We start from the raw sequence: 27,162 nt of genomic DNA on the forward strand, positions 1-27,162 counted from the left end.
GAGGCTCCATGGTGCAACTCACAATGCGTGTAATTTGGACTATCAGCTACCGCGACACATACCTACCTTACTCCATAATTTAAGTAGGTATGACACACACTTTCTAGTTGAGCAGTTGGCTAGTTTCGGTTGGGAGAAAAATCAGGTCAGTGTCCTGCTTGAGAGTGTTGAGGAATATATTTCATTCCCCAAACGAATGACACCAAAAATTGTACTCCACTTCCTTGACGTGCTACGTTTCATGCAGGCGCCATTCCAGAAACTCGTTGAAACTCTACCTTGGGTGGATATGCATATCACCCAATCTGCATACTCCAATGAGGAAAAGTTTCAGCTTGTGATTAGGAAAGGAGTTTCCCATAATGAATATCTGGCTAGTAAGGTGAAACTCGACAAAACCAGGCTATCTGACATATCTGCATTTACTCTCAAATCTGCAGTACGCTCACAGAAAAAGATGATATAACTAGCGCAGATTATGAGCATGCCGTGAATGTCTGATGGAAATACAATGTTCCCAATTTTGGCGAATACGCAAGACTATACATGGACGCCAACGTAAGCTTGCATGCGGATGTTTTTGAAAAGTTCCCGAGTGTATGCATGGCCAAAAACTCTCTGGATCCTGTTTTTTTATTACACATCACCTTTTTTGTCCTGGGATGCAGCCTTCAAGAAAACGAGGCGCAACATCGAACTTTTCCCTGACGCTGATATGCTTCTTTTCTTTGAACACGTGATCTGTGGAGGACTTCGCCAGTGTATCCATAGACAAGCTAAGAGAAACAATCCACATACGGACGCTAGGTTCAATGCATCTCTCGATTCAAGTTATATTCTATATTTGGATGTAAATAACTTATATGGGCACGCCATGATGCAGCCACTGCCAGTTGATGGGTCTCAATGGGTGCCCAAAAACGAATGAGAGGGATTAGGTGGTAAAATATTGGTTCTGGTGGCTACTTCTGATGTAGGGTATGTGGCTGAGACACACCTCATATACCATGTTAGTATGCACATAATGATAAGCGGGTAACCATGATGTTCAGAACAAGTTCCGCAAGGAAGCGCTATCCCTCAACTGATGACCACTGTTGGACACAAGCAGGGGTACATAATTCATTATCGTAATCTCCAGTAGTGTCTCACATTAGGGATGGAGCTAGGTAGAGTGACCTGGTCTATCTCCTTCACTTAGTCCCCCTGTCTGAAGAAGTATATATATTAATTAAATAGCAAAAAGGGGGCTGGCACGACTAGTGATTTCGAAAAAGATTTTCATAAATTAATGAATAATACCATTTTCGGTAAAACCGTGCAGAATGTAAGAAATGAACGAGATAATTTCATTAGGACAGAATGGGATGGGCAGTGGGGTCTAAGAAAGTGCATCGCCAGACGACATTTTAAGCAGGTCACTACTTTCAATGAGAACTTTGTTGCTGTCAGTAGTTCACAAAACCTGCCTCTTTGGGTATGTCTATAATGGATACCTCCAAACTCCACATGTACCGATCCTTGAGTTTTCTAAAAGTCATTTCAGGAACCAAAGATGCTTTATATGGATACAGATAGCTTCATGTATTTGGTGAAGAACTGCTATCCACATGAAGTAATTAGGTGTCTCATTAATGAATTCGACACATTGGGATACAGAACTGATAATACATATGCTATTGTTCCTCAGGACAAGAAGGTTATCGGGTTAATGAAAGATGAGGTGGATGGATTGGTTGGTTGATTTGGGGGAGGGGACCAAACAATGATGTCATCGGTCTCATCAGGTTAGGGAAGTATGGGCAAGGAAGTAGGCCACGCCCTTTCAAATGAACCATCCCGTCATTTGCCTGAAGCAATTTAGGGAAATAACGGAAAATGTAAATCAGAATGGCTGGATGCGCGTTTAAACCTTCATCTTCCTCAATACAAGTCCAGTGTGCTAAACACTGCACCACAGTACTCGGTGTGGATGAGTTATCAATTGTAGAGTTTAGGGTCTAAGATCCAAAATGTATGCATATTGCACAATAGATGGAGGCAACCAGAGGCAGGCTAAGGGTGTGTGACGTGTGGCATTGTGGGTGTTCATGGTCACATAATACTTTCAGTTCCTGTACTGTGGTGTTCGTGGTGCTCCTCTGCAACTTCCGCATTTGGTACAGCAAACTAGTATTCGATCGCGAGGTTGTGAGGTATACATTGTGCTGCAGTCTAAAGTAGGATTCTCACCTCAGACGATAAGAACGCCATTTGTGATGGTGGGATCGAAACCCTCCCATACTCACACTGTTTACTTGAAGCACGAGAGGGGGCGGGGGACAGTGTGAATGGGAGAGGGAATGAGTGACTGGCTGAGTGTGAGCTTGTGTCGAATAGCGTGCCTCTTTCATTAGAATATAAACATTGTACATGTGTGATGTATGGTGTGCCTACATGTGTGAGTGCTTATGTTTCTGTGCATTCTTGTAAGTGCGTTTGAGTGTATATGTCTGTGTAACTTTGTATATCTGTGTGTACAGATATTCTGTTTCTTTCTTTCTGAATAAGTACCATAATATGAATGCAAGAATATATAAGCATCATGCGTTGGGAAAAAATTATAAAAACTATAAAAAATTAAAAAATGCACTATATATATATATATATATATATATATATATATATATATATATATATATATATATATATATAAATGTTAAAATATATATATAAAGATTATAATTTAGAATAAAATCATAAAAAGCTAAAAAAATTGTAAATGAAGGAAAAAATAGTTTACCACACTTCTCTCTTTTGCACTTCATGTGCGTGTGTGATCTTGTGAGTGCGTGTGTAAATAGATGAGTTTTTTAAGTTTTGCCTAACGCTAGCTGTACAAGTCATACTGCTTTTAAGTGTGAGCTCCACCCAGTTTATTTTGGTGCAGATGTATGGGATAAACATTTTGGGGCCATCGGCAGCATTGTATAATTAAATTATTGCAGCTGCTTGAAGTGGAAAATGTTTAGACCCACCCACCTCAGAGTATAAATGAAGTCTTCTGTTTGGGTGGAATTTCACTAGTAACAGAAATAGTATTAGTGTAAGAGAAACTGTATCTCTGCAATAGCTGTAACCAGTACTACAATGTAAAGTAAAAAATTTGTTCAACCAGTACTATTATTTGTAAAACTAAGAACTGTGAACAAAAAAACGTTTCAAACAGTAACAAGAACTGTGAATTTAAAAGCAGTGTTACTTCGTGTAATGTGAAAATAACAAGATATGTGGATGTAAAGCTGTATTAGTACTGTCAATATTTATGTATGAAAGAAAAATTGTTGTTCGGTACCATACCTCTTTGTTGTTATTTCACAAATCGCTACACTTACAAATGTATATAAAGAATGTGCAAGATGCAAAAGGTACTAGTTCGAAGCATGAAGGAGGTGATGTTTAAGATGGAGGAAAAGAAAATAAATGTAATGATTGCATGGGATTTCGAATAGTGTGCTGCGTGTATAGGTTTCTGGGAACAGGCGCCACGTGATCGTGTCCGCTTGCAAAGATACAGGGTTATTACAAATGATTGAAGTGATTTCAGAGCTCTACAATAACTTTATTATTTGAAATATTTTCAAAATGCTTTGCACACACATACAAAAACTCAAAAAGTTTTTTTAGGCATTCACAAATGTTCGATATGTGCCCCTTTAGTGATTCGGCAGACATCAAGCCGATAATAAAGTTCCTCCCACACTCGGCGCAGCATGTCCCCATCAATGAGTTCAAAAGCATCGTTGATGCGAGCTCGCAGTTCTGGCACGCTTCTTGGTACAGGAGGTTTAAACACTGAATCTTTCACATAACCCCATAGAAAGAAATCGCATGGGGTTAAGTCGGGAGAGCGTGGAGGCCATGACATGAATTGCTGATCATGATCTCCACCACGACCGATCCATCGGTTTTCCAATCTTCTGTTTAAGAAATGCCGAACATCATGATGGAAGTGCGGTGGAGCACCATCCTGTTGAAAGATGAAGTCGGCGCTGTCGGTCTCCAGTTGTGGCATGAGCCAATTTTCCGCGGGCTACGCGTGAAACTTGCCCGCACGCGTTCAACAGTTTCTTCGCTCACTGCTGGCCGACCCGTTGATTTCCCCTTACAGAGGCATCCAGAACCTTTAAACTGCGCATACCATCGCCGAATGGAGTTATCAGTTGGTGGATCTTTGTTGAACTTCGTCCTGAAGTGTCGTTGCACTGTTATGACTGACTGATGTGAGTGCATTTCAAGCACGACATACTCTTTCTCGGCTCCTGTCGCAATTTTGTCTCACTGCGCTCTCGAGCGCTCTGACGGCAGAAACCTGAAGTGCGGCTTCAGCCGAACAAAACTTTATGAGTTTTTCTACGTATCTGTAGTGTGTCGTGACCATATGTCAATAAATGGAGCTACAGTGAATTTATGAAATCGCTTCAATCACTTGTAATAGCCCTGTATATAGCAAATGTGTCTGAAATTATATCTCCTGCGCTTGAACAAAGCCACAGTGGCAGTATCAAAAAAATGGTTCAAATGGCTCTGAGCACTATGGAACTTAACATCTGTGGTCATCAGTCCCCTAGAACTTGGAACTACTTAAACCTAACTAACCTAAGGACATCACACACATCCATGCCCGAGGCAGGATTCGAACCTGCGACCATAGCTGTCACACGGTTCCAGACTGAAGCGCCTAGAACCGCGCGGCCACACCGGCCGGCGTGGCAGTATCCGGGCACAGTTACATGGTATCTAAGTAGGAGCTAGATAGAAATAAAGAAAAACACAAAATGTGAGGTAAAAAATCATTTATTTTTATTAATCCACCTTAAAAGTAATTTTATATTTTCATAAGCATACACAACACTATTATCACACATCTTCTTCTTCTTGATCTGTTTCATCACTCAAACAAAGCAGTAGGCTTTACCAGAAATATCGACCCTTAGACAATGTTTCTCATAGTGTATTTTGAATACGGGAGTATGCCATCTTAGGCACTGTATAACACTTAAAACACTTGATAATGGCACTTTGAAGCCGAAATCATGATCGTGTAAGTGTAAATGTAACAATGCCAATAAACAACAGTCTAATGGCGGTACTGACTTTAAAGAAATTTCTGCTTAAAGTCAATCAATGCATTCGCCGTCCTTATTTCAGGCTTAAGCGAACTGATCTTTGTAACGAGCTCAATCCCTTTCCCAGACTGTTTTAAAACTTCGTTTAAATCGTCAATATCGTATGCACAAGGTTCAATTTCCACAATTTCGTTTTTATCATTAATTTCCAAACGTAGTTTGCTGTTAGCCTTGAGAGGCACCCACGTGCCTTGCTCATACTGTGGCATCAAGCAGTCAGGCCTGCAAGATGAGTGGTCTGCCAAGCGAGTGGATTCATTCTTATTTATCGAGTTACATGAGCTCTAGTACTCACAATTAAGTTACAAATTATTCTCCTGTTTGAATATTACGCAACGGAAACGGAAACGCACATCTGACTATTAGTGATTTACACAACTCTGACTGTTTACTACGCACTGGCAATACCACATTTTCTTTCTTATTTAACGGCTTTGATCAACACGTGGCCATCGCACTGAATATGAATGGCGCACACATTATAAATTCCGGATATCATGACAACATACTATTCGAAGGAAAAGACCACCAATCTTTTTCTTTTCACTATCTTTTTTATTCCGATAAATTCTATAACCTAAACACACCAGTACATTTTCTACAACAATTGCACATGAGAAACTCCGCCCAGCGGGCATGGCTTTACATTGGTGATTCTCTATCTTATGGTCTCGTAATTATCTAACACTACAGTGCAATTTCTGGATAGGATGGTGGATTTTTTCCTATATCTCACACTTCGACTCTCACACCCATCATCAAAAATTTCCTCCCGACCGAGCGGTACAAAAGGAACATGCATATCCCACTGCCTCTCTACCTATCTTGCTACTCTCCCATGCAAACCACACATACTTAAATTACATGAAATACACCACACTGGCAACATGGAATACAACACAAGGAATAGTCACAACGTTATAATCACATCACTTTCAGTTTTCCCACTTCAATTAGTATTCATCCCAGTTTCACACGACACTGCCCCACTTCGTAACTTTTCTTTCCTACTATGAACTCTGGAGGATATATGCACGTCTTCCTGTGCAATGCAAGCCGAGTGGCGTTGCTGGATAGACGGCTGACTCACCTTGCTTCTCTCTCAGAGTATTAGAGTTTGAATCTAGCGTCACACGGAAACATAGCACGCAAAGTAATATTAAGAACATATTCATCACACACGCGAGTCCTCAACTGATACCATGGACGAGTACTTCTCTTTATCCTTTGTCTCATACACAGATTGAGACTCACACAGTACTCATCACGTGGAAGTACTCGTCTCTAATTTCAAGTCCTGCACACGCCATTTCTTAAATATTTCCAACTTATAGTACACACGCCAATAATTCAGCTTAACTTTAGCACTCGGAAGTATTTCAACTTATTGCTACACGTGGTTTCATTGTGACCGTTGGTCACTTCCGAAGATTACTACGATCCCCTTAATATTACCTGCCTGACATTTAATTCTCCCCACAAAAGTTCCTGAAATAGAGAAATTATTATTCCAAACTACTCTTAAGTATTCCACACTCACACCATTCTATCCACTCTTTTGTCTTTACGGAACACACCTAAGACAGGTCTTACCAACACAAGATCCAGCGCCAGAAATGCTGAAACATGGCCGATCTCGAACCTCCGCCAAGGTGGGGGAGCACCATGCTACCGTATTTGTCATCCACATTTCAGGCGCTCAAAGCTGAGGTAAATTTCATCTCTTTGGTTCCACCAAAGGTGACCAAAGTACCGTCTCAAAGATGATTATATATCGCACATTCACTATCTGCAGTTAGCAGACGACCATACATTCATTGATTTCACAGATCTCACCAAATTGGATGTAGGGATTTATTTTGTGGGAGTGCACATGTAATCAATTAAATAAACAAATTGTCATTCTTTCCTACACTGGCCGGCCGGTGTGGCCGTGCGGTTCTAAGCGCGTCAGTTTGGAACCTCGTGACCGCTACGGTCGCAGGTTCGAATCCTGCCTCGGGCATGGATGTGCGTGATGTCCTTAGGTTAGTTAGGTTTAAGTAGTTCTAAGTTCTAGGGGACTGATGACCTCAGTAGTTAAGTCCCATAGTGCTCAGAGCCATTTTTCTTTCCTACGCTGGTATCTGGCTTCGCTGTATTAATTGAAACTGAGTTATTATTAGAAAAAATATGTTGTTCTGACAAGAATAACGAAGAATGTTGTACCTATTTTCGATGTCGGGCAGTACTGTACCCTTTCAGCCTCTGTGATATTTGGAATTGTGTTGAATGACTCCAGTCCAGTCAGTGCGATACTCCAATCTCCAATCACCAATCCCTATATCTACATCTACATGGATACTCTGCAAATCACATTCAAGTACATGGCAGAGGCTTCATCGAACCACCTTCACAATTCTCTATTATTCCAATCTCGTATTGCCCGCGGAAAGAATGAACACCTATATCTTTCAGTACGAGCTCTGATTTCCCTTATTTTATCGTGGTGATCGTCCCTCCTTATGTAGGTCAGTGTCAACAAAATATTTTCGCATTCGGAGGAGAAAGTAGGTGATTGGAATTTCGTGAGAAGATTCCATCACAACGAAAACGCCTTTCTTTTAATGATTTCCAGACCAATTCCTGTATCATTTTTGTGAAACTCTCTCCCATATTTTGCGATAATACAAAACGTACTGCCTTTCTTTCAACTTTTTTCGATATACTCCGTCAGTTATATCTGGTAAGGATCCCACTCCTCGCAGCAGTATTCTAAAACAGGACGGACAAGCGTAGTGTAGGCAGTCTCCCTAGTAGGTCGTTACATTTTCTAAGTGTCCTGCCACTAGAACGCAGTCTTAGGTTAGCATTCCCGACAACATTTTCTATGCGTTCCTTCCAATTTAAGTTGTTCGTAATTCTAATACCTAGGTATTTAGTTGAATTTACGGCTTTAGATTAGACTGATTTATCGTGTAACCGGAGTTTAACGAGTTACTTTTAGCACTCGTTATTTAGGGTGAACTGCTACTTTTGGCACCATTCAGATATCTTTTCGAAATCGTTTTGCAGTTTGTTTTGATCCTCTGATGACTTTATTAGTCGATAAACGACAGCATCATCTGCAAACAAGCGAAGACGGCTGCTCAAATTGTCTCCAAAATCGTTTATATAGATAAGGAACAGCAAAGGGCCTATGGCACTACCTTATCCAATTACTTTCCTTCAATTTCTACGAACTGTGACCTCTCTGACAGGAAATCACAAATATAGTTACATAACTGAGACAATATTCCATAAGCACCCAATTTCACTATGAGCCACTTGTGTGGTACAGTGTCAAAAGCCTTCCGGAAATCCAGAAATACGTAATCGATCCGAAATCCCTTGTCAATAGCACTCAACACTTCATGTGAATAACAACTGGTGGGAAGTAATTCCCACGTAATACAGACGATTGTTCTTCTAAAGTCAGAGTGTATGACACTGCATCTAAATACCAACTGCTGAATGGATCCTTAATACCCGTCCTTATATATCATTCGTAAACGTCAGGAGAAACATGATGCATAGACGAAGACACAGGGATGTATTAAAGTCTAGGTAGCATCGAAAACTGTAGAATACATGTCTTCTGCCTGTAAAGTATCGTTGTAATTCTTCTTGGGGGTTGTAGGTCACCGAATAAGTCAAAATAGCAGACATTATTTGTATTTCTTTCTTTAACAAATTCTATCCATTGAGTTCCAGTGCTACATTCAGATTCAAAGTTCCGTATTCGCCGATTTCCACATAGTCTTCGGTAATGTATTCCGCATAAACACACCTCAGAACCTCGGAATGTTGAATTTCTTCTTAACAAACTTAAGCAGATCTGTATTTGTAGGCACGCTTTCTGGTAGGACTGCTAGGGGCCTTTTTTTTGTTTATGAAGAGACCTAGTTCTTCCTTGTACGGTTTTAAGTATAACCCTTTTCCGATGGCTGCTCCTCCATCATGCAGTTGCCTTCGTGCTTCCTGTAGTTGCTCCTGAGAGTTTTGTGCATTCTTGACTATCCTGGCAATAGCCGCTGTACCCCCAGCCAGTGAACCCACCCTGGAGAGACCGGCTGGGCCAAAAATGAGGAAGGGAATAATTTCACCTGATGTCTTGGGTATTGGTAGAACCTTGGGTGGATTAATCAATCTTTTTTTTTTTTTTTTGTCGCTCCTTTTTGCTTCAGGGGGCTTTTATTTTATCTGCATGCAACGCTGTCAGGATACAGTTTTTCATCCATCCTTTGGTTGTCATCTCTTTGAATTTAATCAATTTCCATATCGATTTCATATAAAATTTGTTCTCATGCCGTCCTTACCCTACTACTAACATTCAATACGAAGTGAATATAATAATTTTTTCTAATCGTTAAATGTGCGACAAACTCACAGCAAAACCTAATGTTGAATCATTTTATATAGGTTAAACCGTCTTTTCGACTATAATAAAATACTTATTATCACCAAACGGGATTCACTCTATTTTAAAACCTTCAGCTGTCACTGTAACAATATCGCTTTCCGTGCAATTTTGTTCACTAGGATGATGAACATTTCTCATCTTTTCACTTACTACTGTAAACAGTATTTAATTATTTAACGTTACTCAAGGGTTTTTTGTTTCTTACGTCATTCTTCACGTTCTTCTAAACATATGTGGTAGATTAGAGAGCACCATCTCACCATTTCGTGTACGTTTCTTTATATTGAGGGATGCGACCGTATTTTGTTTTGTTTTGGTGGTAGCAGGAGTGTATGCTGCTGCTCTCCATGTGTTTGTATATTTGATTGGTGTTTGGAGTGTGTGTGTGTGTGTGTGTGTGTGTGTGTGTGTGTGTGTGTGTCTAAAGAGATCTAATGTGTCCTGTCTTCTGAGTGCATAAATTATTGATTTGTTACAGTACAGTGGTGGGTGATATTGGGTACGTGTATTGTCTTGTTTATCTGACACTACTATTGTGGCGTCAAGAAGGGGTGTTCTTTACCTGCTATATGCTTCATTAGGTTAAATAATCATCCTGTTTAAATAATGTTTGGTTGCTAATGATTGTTTGATCTTTTATTACATGTTTCTTTTCTATTACTGCCTTTTATCCATTTGGAGGTTCTCTTACAGCGTCAGAAGTTGTTTCTTTTTACTAAATCCGTTTATTTTCATGAATGTTCCTATTGTGTTGGCGTAGTGTTTTCCTTGTCAGAGATGTTCTGCATATTACGTTAAGTGGTTAGTGCCTTATTTCCACGCTCTTTTTGTTCTTTATACCTTATTTCAAATGTTCTGGTGGTCTGTCCTAATTATAGATCATCACAACTATTACACTGGAGTTGTCTGTTAGTGTCATCTTTCTCGTTTAGACATTTCTATGATGAGTTATTGCTTTGGTGTGCTGTATTTGTTCCTAGATTCTTCAGAATATTCTCTGCTGTGTGAGTCAGTTTGTGTCCGTACGTGTGTATCAGCTCGTCTGTTGAGTGCCTGTCCTCTGTCCTTCTTGTGCAGTGGTGCTGTTGTTGGTGTGTGTGTGTTTGTGCTGTGCGTTATGTGTCCCTGGGTTTGTGTCGTGTTGTGTTTATTTTTATTTTTATGTTTTCCTGTGCTTGCTTATTCAATTTCGTAACTAGAGATTATTGGTATCCATCATCTTTTTGCAATTTCAATTATGTCCAGCTCCTTATTACATCTGTGTTTGTCAAGTGGTACTTTGGGATCATATATCTGAGAGTTGCTTGTTTTGGGAATGGACGTGGTTAGATGATTGGTGCAGTACTGTGTCTGTTGTGGAGTCCGAAACCGTCGTCCACCGAAGCAACAGAGTATCACATTCAACGGAGACAAGGTTTTTCTACACAGCAGCTAGCTCCATCTTCTTCACTGGAGATCATGGCAATTAATCGCGAACAGCGAATAACAAACAACACTTCTGCCTACGGTCCGTCAATGTACACATAGTCATATTTGCTGCCGAAGAGTTGATCTAGTGCGCAGGTGCCAGCGCCTATAACTTCAACACTCTGTAGCACCACTGGGTGATATTCCCGACATGGGTTCCTATTCTGAGTATGAGCTTCAAGCCACCCACTACAACCGCTCAAAGATTGTTGTAACATTTCTGGACACTCTGCATAACCATTTTACGTGATTTAGCAGCTCTTCTGTGTTTTTCTCTGTTGTGTATTTTTGCGTTTTGTATTCCTGTGCGAGTATATTAACCATGTGTCTGGGGAGCGTGTATGTGTATGTTGTTCTGTAATTTAAGACTGACCTCACATGTTCGAGATAAGAAGGCAACTGCTTATAATTCTTTAATAGAGAAAATGAGAGCAGCTGACCCTACAGCAAACACAGAAATTGTAATTTCTAAAAATATCTTTGTGAGCTTAACCAAGATGCTCAGTTCTGCCTAGTTTGAACTTAGAAATCCCTCTCATTATGTTAATCGGCTTAAGGGATTGCAGTATGCTTTCACTCAGTACTATCCAATGCCACAACCTCTCGTGGCGTTGTAGCTAAAATAAAAAAGGTTTTACTTCACAGAACATTGCACCAAAATAATGTTTAAAGTTGATGAAGGAACATCTTGCGGCAGTGTCTTCAGGTACTTTGGGATTCATATACTAGTGTTAATGTATTTGCTCTGAAAGGGAATATGTGATTCATAGCAAGAGTGAATTAAAGATGAACTGTTCAATACGATCTCAGAATATTGAAAGTAAAGCTTATCAGTAGACTACGAATCCTGATCTAGAAATCTGACTTTTATATTCAGGAGCCGAAGTTTATAACACGTTGCTGGTAGATTTCATACAGGCAATTGAAAATCCTCATATACTCAGAAACAAAGTAAAAGATACTTCAATGGCATTCCTATAATTTAGTAGAAGGTGTGGAGTTTAAAACATGTCTAAATTGTAAAAATACTATCTGTAACTTGTCACAGTATTTATATATTACGTAACTGATATACTTCACTTGTCTTCATAAAATCATTATTGAGGACAGTGTCTTTAGTTTCGCGTGTGCCACGTATCACTTTGCTCAATGCTTGTTTCGACAGTGCTATTGAAAATTCTAAATCTTTGTGACTTTTTCCTGTCACAAGGAATAGGAATATTGCTGTCAGTCCTTGATGTGGTGAAGTTACTCTCCTCATACAAGTATTTTTACGTTTTATGTGAGGAGTTGCTGGCGTCAATAGACATTTACATGACTTCACACCCATTCGTAAATTATTTCGCTAGTTGTTGGGTAGGCCGTGTAACTCATGAAGTAAATCAATATGTGAAAAATGCTGTGGCTTAAGGAGCCACTGTCTTGGCCATATAGATCGTTGTTTCTGCCTGTAAATCTTTGTTAACATTTTCTTAAGGCTGGTTGTTAACACAGACCACAGCAGAATTTCCTGCTTTACTAGTTAGTGCCCTAAACCGAAATCCTATGCGAGAGCCTGGGAGGGTAGTCGCTTGTCGCTAAAAGTTTTTTTCTACACCGACAGATAGTAGAACAGCGTTAGCTTGAAACTGCGCCTTGTGGACGCAAGAGATTTCTGGAAATTTGTTGCATACACAGATATTTGCGCAGAAAGGTGTTTCGGTATGGACTGTTTCCCTAAGTCATTTACGAAATAATCCGGTAAGGTTCTTTTGAAAACCTTAAGTTCGATTCCTATGCCATGCCTTATCTAGAGTATGTCTGATGGCGTTAAACCCTGGTCTTCCTCTATTTTTTTCGTATTACTACTAAGAAGTCGCCAGACAACTTAATTTTGTCTAAAGGTTGATTATTATCCTTGGAGGGTGATATTTCAAACATAACCAAAGAGCCGGCTTGTTTATTCACAGATAAATTCACTTCAAGATATCTCAAAGACTTAAAAAGAACCAAATCTGACATTTACTGTGATAAAAATTAACCTCATTTAAGTCAGTCATTATTTTCAACTACTAAATCAAGTTAGGAGTCACGTCGCCCCATATGCGTTCCGTAAACTCTTTGCCGCTAAGACGTCTTGGCAAACGACCCATCCAAACCAACAATGTAAACTGTAGCAATCTCTCTCCTACATAATTTGTAAAATACGTTTTATACAAAACAAGCACCGAATGAAATTAACAATTAAATTACAAGTATTTCTGTTGTATTGTATGATAACTCTTGAAAAATCATGATATCAACACTGATGGTAATGCTTCCAAAATAACAGTGGGGTTGTGAAGGTCTTGGTTTAGGCCAGGCGCAAATATTACGTAGCTCCGTCTCTTCAATTTGGTGTCCATAAAGTCAGTTTTGAACAATATGATAGTATCGGTCTGCAAGTTCAAGATAGCAGCTATGAAGTCACTTACGGTTAAAATGACGGGAAAAATGAAGCTGTCATGAAATTACCCCTTATCCTGTGTAAAAACAGCGGGGAAAGTTTCAGGGTGGTGGAAAGAGCTCAACTGTATAGGACCACATGTTGCCAAGGTTGTTCCGACTACGCTGCAGAGCTTTCGTTGGGAAGCCCTTACAATAGGGCTTGGCACATGAGCTACCCGCAAAGCTGCGCGCGGGCACTGTGGGCACGTTTGCCGCCGTGCAAACACGATGATCGTGCAACTCGCGTCCTCTTACTCGCCAAAGAGACCAAGGACAGCTGATAATAGACGATCGACGGCTGACGCTAGAGTTCGTAGTCGCATTAGAGGTATTCTTCGCATTGTCGTAATTATTACAGTACGATAACGCAATGAATACTTAACGTCGCAGTATAACATGTGCATAAATAATATTTGAGGAAGGCCAATTTTGCATGTCAATTATTAGGCTGTAAAACAGTAACATTGTTTTCCTACTTTCGTCAGTGACTGAAATTTTATTTTTGAAAATTTTCCCTATGCGACCAGATCGTACTTCATGTTCGACTTCTCTCTGAGTGCGCATGTATTGTATCCCGCTTCGTTAGAAAAAATTAAAAACGGATACACGCGTTCAGATGACACAGGCAGACGATAGAGAAGCGATTGACAGTTTGCAGTTCGGGTTAGACACGACACAGCGTCGAACAAAGAAATAAAGAACAATCTTTTCACTGCCTATTGCCGTAAATGGTATTGGAGCACCACAAAGTAATGCATCGCACGGCTTGACAGCAATCAAAAGCAGTCTAAAACATTTTAATTTCTTTCGTTCAGTTCATTCGAGAAGTGGGGGAGAGAAGCAGCGTAGAAAATTAAGAAAACAAAATATCACTCCCGTCGACTTAATGTCCTGGTCACTAAGATCAGACACAAAGTAATAAGCAAAGATCCAATGCTTTTTTTTTATTAATCATCAGTTAACTTAATACATTTAATCTTACAGAGAAGTCTTAAGTTCAGAATCGCCCTACCACTTATGAAAGAGAAAGGAACATTTATTTTCATCACTCTACAATTGTCTTTAAATGTATTTTTAGTAGGATCTCGATGTTTCGAGTGAATGGAGTGATATTATATGAGAATGCAGGCTTTCTCGGCGAATGTCGATGATAAAATCTTCTCGGGTTGACAGCCGAGTCAATGCGTAGTTCTACAGCAATGTTTCAGCAAGTTTCTTACTTGCCATCGTGGAGTGATATTGCTTACCATCAAACTCATTGCTCCAGTCAGATGAAAGACAGTAAGACTACTAAGCTTCGATTTTCGTAATTTCATCGTTGAAAAAACACTTTCACCCACATATGTATGTGATGGTTCAAATGGCTCTAGGCACTATGGGACTTAACATTGGATGTCATCAGTCCCCTAGACTTAGAACTACTTAAACCTAAGGACATCACACACATCCATGCCCGAGGCAGGATTCGAACCTGCGACCGTAGCAGCCGCGTGGTTCCGGACTGAAGCGCCTAGAACCGCTCGGCCACCACGACCGGCTCCCACATATGTGATACCGAACATTGTGCAGACTCGGGCAGCTGTTCGAAACGACTGCGGTAACTGTTGTCGAGAAAAGTTCTTGTAAAACATTTCAGTATATCCTGCAGTGCGAAAACCTGTCCCTGAGCGCACGACTACGCTGAAAATCAATAAACTCCAACTGAATTTAGGAGGCGCAATTGGAACGCCCACTGCAAGAGAAGTTGCAACAATACTAAAATAAATTTCAGATCGATTTCAGTCACTAAATCTACTATCGAAACTTTCCAACAAAACCTGTAGCACCGTAACAAATTCGTGAAACTCTTCGCTCAATGTCTCCTTCTCAAGATTTATTTAATTTATAACCAGTGTAAAATTCGAAAAGTACGCAATCAACCTTTCTGAAAGTTGCTTTATGAACAACAGCAATTTTTCTTTAAAATCCAAAAACATCGGAAATTAGTTGCTGACTGCTCTGCATACTTTCAGACACTTTTAAGGTCAGTTACATCATCATCATTTACGTTTTGAGGATCGAAGGTCTTCCTCAGCCATTTCTTCTCAGTAATTTTGTTCAACCGTGAACACCAATGACATTTTGATACCAAAAACACTAACGACTCGAAGTAGAAAATCCCGTCTTGGTGCGCGCGCGTCGTTAACAATCGAGCGATGTAAGCGGAGAGGGCGTGGGGGAACTGTTGGCTCATAATGCCCTCAGGCTGTGGCCGCACACGGGTGGCCGCGCCCGCGTTAGGGCGTTTGCCCACCCCTCCCACATTCTCCTCCGATCTCTCCCCATGCATTTTCCACAGTTTTATGCACTTAAGAAAGACGTTCGTGGCCGTCGATTTGGTTCGGAGGAAACGTGCACGCCGAGGTACAATCGTGGTTCCGCAAGCAACTGCAAACATTTTCCCATGAAGGCACTGACCGTCTAGTCGATAGTTGGATATATGTATTAACTGTTACGGCGATTGGCCGGCCGGTGTGGCCGTGCGGTTCTAAGCGCTTCAGTTTGGAACCACGTGACCGCTACGGTCGCAGGTTCGAATCCTGCCTCGGACATGGATGTGTGTGATGTCCTTAGGTTAGTTAGGTTTAAGTAGTTCTAAGTTCTAGGGGACTGATGACCTCAGTAGTTAAGTCCCATAGTGCTCAGAGCCAATTTTTTTTGTTACGGCGATTACTTTTGAAATAATAAACAGTTTACTTACTTTTTCCCATGGTTTTATTTGACTGCTCCTTGTAGTAACAAGACAAAAACGCTGCAATCTACTGCACTGGCGTTACGAGAAGAGGTCCCATAAATGTCTGTTCTAATGCAACAAATTTAATCAAACACGTAACTCAGGTACGGTTGGATTTATTATTATTCGTTTTCCTGTCATATCGAGTGCTCAAAGTGAAGAAATTGAGCACTGATACATGCAATAGGCGCTACTTTTTCTCTCCAGCCACCGATCGTTCGCGAAATAGAAATCACAGCGAAAATTAAAAATGTGTTCTTTGCAACATTTAGCTATACTTTACACTTACTTCTCTACAAAGTCACCGCTCCGACACAGACATTTGTCGTAGCGTGGTACCAGCTTTCCATACACCCTCGTCATAGAAGGCAGCTGCCTGTGATTTCCGCCAATTCTCACGCTGGTCTTCAGCTCGTTGTGTGAGCCAACATGCTGTCCTCTTACCCGTAGTTCATGTGAGTGAAGAGATGAAAATCCTAGGGAGCCACGTTAGGGATGTATGTTGAGCGATCAAACACTTCCTACTGAAAACGCTGCAGGAGTGTCTTCGTTGCCCCTGCAGTGTCCGGCCGAGAATTATCATGAAGAAGAAAAGACGTAAACGTTACGTTGTGTGGGCTGCATGATATCAGGCGAAAATTCTCAGCTGTCAGCTGTGGCCGAGCGGTTCTAGGCGCTTCAGTCCGGAACTGCGGTGCTGCTACGGTCGCAGGTTCGAATCCTGCCTTGGGTTAGTTAGGTTTAAGTAGATCTACGTCTATGGGACTGCTGACTTCAGATGTTAAGTCCCATAGTTCTTAGAGCCATTTGAACCATTTGAAAATTCTCAGCAGGTATTCACACTTTGCGGGAGAAACTATTTTTTGGTCATCTGTGCGCGCTCTCGTTACTGATGAGTGCGACGTGACGTGATAGACGGGCATAATGATTCTGTGCAACACATCAGCACAAAACGTTACCGGATTTTCGCTGTAGTTATAATTTTGCGACCGGTTGGAGTTTGAAAGAAAAATAGCCCTCGTGCAAGCGATTGAAGAAAGATAATACTGCAAGCTGAATTTCATCCGGACAGCACAGGCGCGTGCTACATGCCATTTCATGTCTTCTGAAGTCGTTGCTGTTTACCCACAGATCATAGGTTAGACATGTTAAGTCTGGTGAGCTTGCAAGGTATTTGACGTTTTTCGTACGTCCGACAATGTGATCTCCAAAGTTTTTGTAAGAATATCTGTAATTACAGATCTTCTGTGTGGAATGTACGGGATATCCGTCACGTTGATACCACTTGGATTGCCTTGTGTCCTGTGGCATGTCTTCCAGTAACTGCGACAGCATATTTGTCAAGCACTGTAAATACTGGTGGCTATTTAGAGTCTGATCGATAGGTTAGGGAATAATGATGCGAGTCTTCAAAAGTCCGCATCACACAAGAACAGACCAATATGATTGCTTAAACATTTATTTCAGCCAGCGTAGATTTTCAACTGACAAGTAGCGCATGTAGTGAGAACTGATTTGAGCGTGGTTTGTGAACATTTCTTCATCCATAAACGCATCACGTTGGCACGTTTCGTTGGCACCAGTCAGAGTACTGAAAACGATTTCGAAAGTCATTGCCACGAAGCTGCTGATGTCGCGAAATGAAGTAAGGATGAAACTTTTATGGTTTTGTATTTGCAAAATACTCCTTTAATTTGATGCAATTACATGTATTGGCTGCACTGAATGGGTTCTTAGCTGTGTTATTCATTCTGTAGAGTAAACGAATCCAGAAAACAGTTACAATTTTCTTTCGCGTGTGTTATCTGCAGAACGGTTTCGGGCCACTCGCTTCTGTATCATGTGGCAGTATGACACCACACCACACAAAAGAGCGCTAACGTCAAAAATTTCAGAAACCAGCCTTACCTTGTTGTCAGCGCTCAATAATGTGCAGTAGTCTTTCAGTACATTTGGTTTATTCTTCTTCCTGTTTTTAAAAAATACCTTTCGTCGATACAACTCACACACTCAGTCTGCCTCATAGTGACATGTGGAAAATATGTTACATCATCTAAATGGTTAATAGTATTTCTATCACTAATTTCTGCCGCGCGAGGTAGCCTCGCGGTCTAGGGCGCCGTATCAGGGCCTTTGCGGCTCCCCCCGTCGGAGGTTCGAGTCCTCCCTCGGGCATGGGTGCGTGTGTTGTCCATAGCGTAAGTTCGTTTAAGTTAGATTAAGTAGTGTGTAGGCTTAGGGACCGATGACCTAAGTAGCTTGGTCCCATAAGATCTCACCACAAGGAAAGAAGATCAGGGTTTAACGTCCCGTCGACGTCGAGTCATTAGAAAAGAAGCAAAAGCTAGAATTCTTTCAAGGAGGGCAATTTAGGGAAATCACGGAAAACCTGAATCTGGAAGGTTCAAATGGTTCAAATGGCTCTGAGCACTATGTGACTTATCTTCTGAGGTCATCAGTGGCCTAGAACTTAGAACTAATTAAACCTAACTAACCTAAGGACATCACACACATCCATGACCGAGGCAGGATTCGAACCTGCGACCGTAGCGGTCGCTCGGTTCGACTGTAGCGCCTAGAACCGCACGGCTACTCCGGCCGGCAATCTGGAAGGTGGAACGTCAATTTGAACCGCTGTTCTCCCGAATGAAAGTTCAGTGCGATAATCACGCATTAATTTGCTAGGTATCACACATTCAACAGAAAGTTCTTTCAAACACAGGACACACTGTAGACGCCCTTTATCATTCACAAAGTGCAAGTCAAACCAAAATCTAAGCAGCTACCGTAGTGTTTTCTATACTTATGTTTCCTATCTTCAGTACCACTTTTCTTGTTGTCCTCGGCAAGTTCTCGCTTTTTACTTCCACGTAAAAATTTAAAAAGTTTTCCATAATTTACCTCCTTTAACAACTTTATAACGAAGCCACAGTATAACAAAAATTGCTTGACAACGCAACAGTCACTGCTGATGTCAGTGTCACGCATGGTAGTTTGGCTTCGGCATTATAACTGTTAACGCAGGCTGGGCAATATATAAAGGATAATTCGTGCGAGGCTACACAGTTTGACAGGCCTGCCGCACCGGCCAGTGCCGAGTTGTCTCAAGTCGCGTACACAAGAGGCCAAGGAAGGCCAACGAACGACAGCCAATGGATTCGGTCGAACGTTGGTCGCCAACGCATCCTCGTTAAACCAAACGGTTGCGGCGAAGGGATCAGGCTATGTGGAATCGCAGTTGGCTCTCATAACTTGAGATAGCTCCCATTTCGTTCTAGTTCTAAAATGGCGTTTTAATGAAAATTTCACTGGCCGATATTATGAGGGAAGAAGAGGATTTAGCCAGTCGTCACATGTGCAGCTATTATTCTATTGCACAAAGATGATCACCGGAGAAAATAAGAAGAAACGATGCAAGTGGACGATTGCTCTTTTAAAAAGTAAGGAGCAGTGTACTGGCACAAAATTAATGTCTGATCTTAAAGCAGAATTGTAATATGAGCTATTTCATATTTTTCCCCTGATGAAAGCAACAGGTTTCGAATTTTTATTGAATTGTGTAGGACCTAAAATTTCCAAAGACGAAACCGCTTTTAGGAGAGCTGTACATGCAGCAGGAAGATCAATGGTCACTCTGCGATATTTAGCTAGTAGGGATACATATACCAACTTAATGAACAACTTTAAAATATTAAAACAGCTCTTCTGCAAGATTGCACCAGAAGTCTGTTCATCAATAAAATAAGTAAACAAATTTATTGTAGTGTTCTGTAGTATCACCTTCATTCATGAAACAGAAAACAGCATAAACAGTAACTGTATACATCTGTAGTAAAAAGTAAGGTATGTACTCACAAATATTTAACATCATTGTGGGTACGTTTACTTTTGTAGTATCTGGTTACTGTGGTGTGAAGGTTTGGACAGATGGTACAAACTGTGAGAAAGTTGTGTGTTTAGGGATATCTGGCGCAAATTGATGAATCGATTGAGGAGGTAGTGTGTCGTCTGTAGTCGTACAATTACTTTGGTGTAACTCAGCATTACTGCTTTGAGAAGCAGTGGATGGTGATGCGGAATGAGTACTGGATGCAAGTGGCAGTCAATGAGATAGCCAAATATGGGTATTACTGACATATCGCTGATAAGAATCATTGAAACTGTGTTGGTGTTGTGATGTGGTACAGTAAATTTCAGTTGATTAAAAACCGTATCGGCTTTGAAAAGGATTTATCCGATCAAATGCTCTACAACACTTCTTGTACGTTGATCGTATTTTCTGTGCTTGGGTGCAATATGGTCCCCATAAACAGAGCTTTCGTCTCGTGAACACCAGTATTCGATGAGCTCCATCATTAATTCGTATGGCTTGTCTGCCCTCGACTGGTTAAGTTGTTTTTGCGCAGACGGATCTTGGATACGAGATTTCGTACAGCTACTTTCTGGCATGTTTGGTTCATTTTTGTCTGTGTTCTAGCCGTCTGGCTATTGATTAAGACTTCGTCTTTAAGTGGAATTGAAATTTTCCGCTGTATTATATGCTTTTTCTCAATATACCGTCACGTCAGCTCCTGAAATAGAATGAACTATATTTAAAAATATAGTCCTATACGGCTACACAGGGCCGACGAACGTAGAAGCACTGGCAAAAAAACACAGCACGCGTCCACAGCACGCGACCAAATCCGCTACATACGGCCTTGGAGACTACTGAAGACGGTTCCCAGTGATAGGGCTTGGTTGCACGCAGTGTCTGGATGTGTTTCGTACTTAATTACCAACTACGAACGTAGAGAAGATTTTAAGTCTTGTGAATGAGAACAAGTCGCTGTGGAATGGGTTAGACAAGCGATATCACCACCGCAACTTAGAAGAAACTATTGTTGAAAGCTGCAGAGGACAATAGTGTCTGAACTAAGTGGAAACGGTAATCATAACCTAGCATAAAACGTAATTCTGTGTCACCAGATTTATTGAATATGTTATACGTGACGCACAGTGTGCATTCTACACTGAAGAGCCAAAGAAAGTATACACATGCCTAATCTCTTGTAAGGCCCCTGCGAGCACGCAGAAGTCCCGCAACACGACGTGGCATAGACTCGACTAATGTCTGAAGTAGTGCTGGAGGTAACCGACACCATGAATCTTCCAGGATTGTCCGTAAACCCGTAAGAGTACGAGGGGATGGAGATCTCTTCTGAACACCTCGTTGCAAGGCACCCCAGATAATTTTCATATGTGGGGAGTTTGCTAGCCAGCGGAAGTGTTTAAAACTCTGATGAGTGTTACTGGAGCCACTAAGTAGCAATTCTGGAGGTGTGGCATGTCGCATTGTCCTGCTGGAATTCCCCAAGTCCGTCGGAATGCACAATGGACATGAATCGATGTAGGTGATCAAACAAGATGCTTACGTACGTGTCGCCTGTCAGAGTCGTATCTAGACGGTCAGGGGTCCCATATGACTCCAACTGCACGCTCCCCACACCATTACAGAGTCTCCACTAGCTTGAACAGTCCCCTGCTGACATGCAGCGTCCATGGATTCATGAGGTTGTCTCCATACCCGTACACTTCCATCCGCTCGATACAATTTGAAACGAGACTCGTCCAATTGGGCAACATGTTTCCAGTCATCAACAGTCCAGTGTCGGTACTGACGGACCGAAGCGAGGCTTAAAGCTTTGTGTCGTGCAGTCACCAAAGGTACAAGAGTATGCCTTCGTCTCTGAAAGCCTGTATCGACGATGTTAAGTTGAATGTTTCGCACGCTGACACTTATTGATGCTCCAGCACTGAAATCTGCAGCCGTTTGCGGAAGGGTTGCACTTCTGCCACATTGAACGATTCTCTTCAGTCGTCGTGGATCCCATTCTTGCAGGATCTTTCTCTGGGTGCAGCGATGTCGAAGATTTTATGTTTTACCGGATTCCTTATATTTACGGTACGTTCGTGAAATGGTCGTACTGGAAAACACCTCTTCATCGATGCCTCGGAGATTCTGTATCCCATTGCTCGTGCGCCGACTATAACATCACGTTCAAATTCAATTAAATCTTGATAACCTGCCATTGCAGCAGCAGTAACCGATCTAACAACTGCGCCAGACACTTGTTGTCTTATATAGGCGTTGCCGACAGCAGCGCCGTGTTCTGCCTTTTCACATATTTATGTATTTGAATACGCATGCCTGTACCAGTTTCTTTGGCGGCTCAGTGTAAAAGACTGTTTAAAAATTGCAGCAGTATTTAAAACCAAAACCGAGAAGAACCTAAAGACGGTCCACAATCCCGTCTTATAAGACTTTAAAATATTCTAGAAACTGTATTTAAAATCAATACCATACGTTCACGATGCGCAACTAGTAAAGTACTCAAACCGCTGTCATAAGTGCGCTTCCTTTAGAAAAAGAACGTCGTAAATTTATCTCGTATGGAATGCGCTGCACTGATACCGCTGTTCTCGTCGCCAGGAGTGTTTCTGTTTGTGTGTGTGTTAGCTGACAAGTGAATTCAGATGCTGTATATTTCCCCTCTTTCTGAGTTACGATATTCTGTAACCAGCATAGACATTTAAATACGTGAACATCATCAGGCTTAATAGTTTCAGTACTTGTTTTCAGCACTCCCTATTTACTAGTCACTTGAGACTTTCGATCAAATTGCGTGCCTATCAAGAGTCGCTTCAGCTGTTTGACTGGATCCGTGATTTCCTCTCAGAAAGGTTACAGTACATAGTAATAGACGGTAAATCATCGAGTAAAACAGAAGCGTTATCCGGCGTTCTCCAAGGACGTGTATAGGCCCTCTGTTGTTCCTAAATCATATAAACGATTTAGGAAATAATCTGAGCAGCCCTGTTAGAATGTTTGCAAATGATGATGTTATTTACCGTCTAGTAAAATTGTCAGAATCCGCCACACGTGGTCTCTCGGCGGCGTTCTCCCTTCCCGAGCACGGGATCCCGGGTTCGATTCCCGGCTGTCAAAATTCCCTACAAAAGAATGGTCCTGACTATCAATAACCTATACCTTTCATGAATAACTTACCTCACAAAAATCTTTGTTACTCGAACTACTGCAATACAGCGAGCGCCAATACTACCAGCTAAATAAAATATTCTAACTACTGAAGGCACTAACTACGGATAGACATAGTTAGCAAATTAAAGATTTTCAATGTATTTACCATAATAATGTTCAAAATGTTCAAAAGTCATCATATATCAATTCATGACATCCATCTTTACAAACTTCCTTTTTCTGGCAGACACACGTCTAGATCGTCCGCGTATAGCAACCTCTCAAAACTCTCACCGAGCGAGATGGCGCAGTGGTTAGACACTGGACTCGCATTCGGGAGGACGACGGTTCAATCCCGCGTCCGGCCATCCTGATTTAGGTTTTTCGTGATTTCCCTAAATCGCTCCAGGCAAATGCTAGGATGGTTCCTTTCAAAGGGCACGGCCGACTTCCTTCCTTGTCCTACCCTCATCCGATGAGACCGATGACCTCGCTGTCTGGTCTCCTTCCCCAAACAACCCAACCCTCTCCAAACTCTGGCATCTCTCTCTCTCCACATCCATCACTACTGGCGGCTCACCTCCAAGTGGGCAACGCTGTGCGCTGTTCCCATCCAACTGCCCAACATTCCAACAGCAAATATTCCAACAATGGGTCCAACCAGCCACAGACTGCACACAGCGTAGTTAGTGATTTTCATATACAGCATTACGTGGCATTACCAACATAAAAACCTAAACAGCCTACTTACACAACATACATAGAGAGATATGATCATCATAATAAAATAAGAGAGAAAGAGAAATTACAGTTCTTGCAGAGACATTTAAGTGGTCATTTTTCCTACATGCTGTTAGGAGTGGAACGGTAGAGAAACAGTCTGATGCTGGTGCGAAGAACGCTCTGCCAGGCACTTAAGTGTTGTTGTTGTTGTTGTTGTTGTTGTTGTTGTGGTCTTCAGTCCTGAGACTGGTTTGATGCAGCTCTCCATACTACTCTATCCTGTGCAAGCTTCTTCATCTCCCAGTACCTGCTGCAACCTACATCCTTCTGAATCTGCTTAGTGTATTCATCTCTTGGTCTCCCTCTACGATTTTTACCCTCCACGGTGCCCTCCAATGCTAAATTTGTGATCCCTTGATGCCTCAAAACATGTCCTACCAACCGATCCCTTCTTCTAGTCAAGTTGTGCCACAAACTTCTCTTCTCCCCAATCCTACTCAATACCTTAAGTGCGGATTGTGTGAATTGCAGCGTAGTCGTTTAGATGTAGATACAGATTATTCCAAACGCACATTTTATCATTTAGAGGGGCTTAGAAAGACTTCTGTTTAAAGTTGTTTTCTTTGGCCCGAGTTTTGACACAGGGAATGGTCTCATTATGAGAAGTCTTACTTGGCGACTAACTGCTTGCTGGCCGTGTGTGGGATGTTGCTCGGCTGAAGTGGACGAGCTTCAGCGGTCGGCCGCCGTCGTACGGCCACGCGGACAACCTCGTTAGTCGAACAAATATGGCCCAGTGGACGTTCAGCGCAGTGTGTTCTCGCCTTCAGAATTCAGATTCGCCGTAGGCCGGAGCGTCAGTGTGCACCCGCTGGCGCGTTTCACCGCCATGTGGCAGCAGCGGCGTGTGGCAGTTCTGTTCTACCGCGCTACACACCCAAGCTGCTAATGAGGTTTAGGCCGTTTCCACCTTGTGACAGCAGAAGCCGCTAAGGCAGTGCCGGCCAAACGCTGCACAGTGTGCAGACGTGTGGAAGTGCTGCACATGTGCGCACGTGTGCGACAGCGAGCGACAGCGACATCTGTTATTAGACGTGTGTCCTAAATGAACGGCGGCGACTCCACTTCCCTGTTTATGTGGTACAAGCAAGAGCGCAACATAGCCAGTCTCGTTTACCCCTGGTAACCGTAAGCTTAACAGAGAAGTACTGAGAAATGACAGGTACTGTGAAAAAGCAAAGGATGGAAGATGTATGTTCTCAGTCGTTTAAAAATGACTGGGAACTGCAATTCTTTTTTGTAGCCGTTGGTGAAAACTCACAGTGTTTGCTATGCCGCCGAATAGTAGGCGGCCGCGTAAGTTTTCATTTGAAAGACACTACAATACATATCACAAAGACGAGTGTAGTGTAATAAAGAGTGAAGAACGGCAAGCAAAATTAAATGTCCATAAGAAAATAGATGAGACACATCAACTCGATTATCGTTTCTCATGACCAGTGATAAACGTGTTTGGATTTATTCCTTTCATAATTAAAAATTGTTTACTAACTGTGCATTAGTGCCTCATTCTGCTCCATGTTACATTATTATCAGGAAAGTTGGTCATTAAACCGATTCTTCCAATGTATTCTTACATTTACGGTATTTTTTTTTAAATGTGTGAAGGGCTACGCTCAGCTGAAGTCGATAAAACGTAACATTCATCTAATTGTCGGTTATTATGCTGATTTTTAGACGGAGCTGATGAAAGATGTAGCAATAATGGTATTGAAATAACAGGTGATCATCGAGAGGTCTGCGGTTATCATTCTGTTCAGAGGTCAGTGAGACAGAAATTATGTGGGTGTAACTGAGGGCACCGAGAATTAGTTACAGGAAACCTTGCATTAGTTTAATGTTATTTGAAATCATGAATAAGGTCCGCTGGAAGTCGCTGACTGCTCTCTTTCTTAAATACTGCATCAAAAACATTACACGTATTTACGTGCCGTCAGTCAAGCTGCCTTAATAAAAACCCACGGTTGTTAACTGTATTACTTGTCTTACTGGGTTAAACTGTTAACATAAAAGTAGACGTCTCAATGAGTAGACTGTGACAGCATTTTAAATGTTTAATACGCGAAATACCTTCCCATAGTTGGCTTGCAAGCTGTGGAAAGAGCACTAGAATGCGCCGGTACAGAGTATCCCAGCAAGTGGATAAAGCGACATCTGTGGGTAGAAACATGCACTACATGAACGCTGACGGCTGCGGCGTGCACGCTGTGACCGGGAAGTTGCACATTAGCAGGAGCACCGCACGCGTGCAGAATTTCTGGCCGGCTCTGCGCTAAGGCCAGCATCTCTCGCCTGTGTGGCGCCCCTTGTCGCTGTACGTGCCGGCCACCCGCTGCGGCGAGAGCAGCACCGGCAGGCTGCGTTCTATGTCATTCATGCCTCAGCAGGCGATCACAGTGTACAGGGTGAATGGCGCCGGCCTAAGGAACAGCCTAGGAAAGGGGAGCAGGGAACATTTTTATGATTGGTGCTCGACGGGTCTGTAGCCCATCCAATCCAAGTAGAGTAACTAGCGAAAACGCATTCCTTTTAGTGAACACTCGGAACAAAGTTAGTTGTTGTTCTACTTCTTCCTTGTAGAGAGCCTTCACCTCCTCATCCTGATCTCCGAGAACGCCGCCAGAGTAGATGCACTGAGGAGCTTAAAAAGATTTCGTGCTGATTGGCACTTAGCCGTCGACGGGAGTCGTTGGTATGCCGCCAATAACAGCGATCGTGAGAGACCCAATTCGCTTTATTTGTTCATGAGACCCAGAAAATATTAGATACAGGCTCCCTGGTAGATGCCATTTTCCTTGACTTCCGGAAGGCGTTCGATACAGTTCCGCACTGTCGCCTGATAAACAAAGTAAGAGCCTACGGAATATCAGACCAGCTGTGTGGCTCGATTGGAGAGTTTTTAGCAAACAGAACACAGCATGTTGTTATCAATGGAGAGACGTCTACAGACGTTAAAGTAACCTCTGGCGTGCCACAGGGGAGTGTTATGGGACCATTGCTTTTCACAATATATATAAATGACCTAGTAGATAGTGTCGGAAGT

Source organism: Schistocerca piceifrons, chromosome X (assembly GCF_021461385.2).
Source record: "Schistocerca piceifrons isolate TAMUIC-IGC-003096 chromosome X, iqSchPice1.1, whole genome shotgun sequence".
NCBI classification, from domain to species: Eukaryota; Metazoa; Arthropoda; class Insecta; order Orthoptera; family Acrididae; genus Schistocerca; species Schistocerca piceifrons.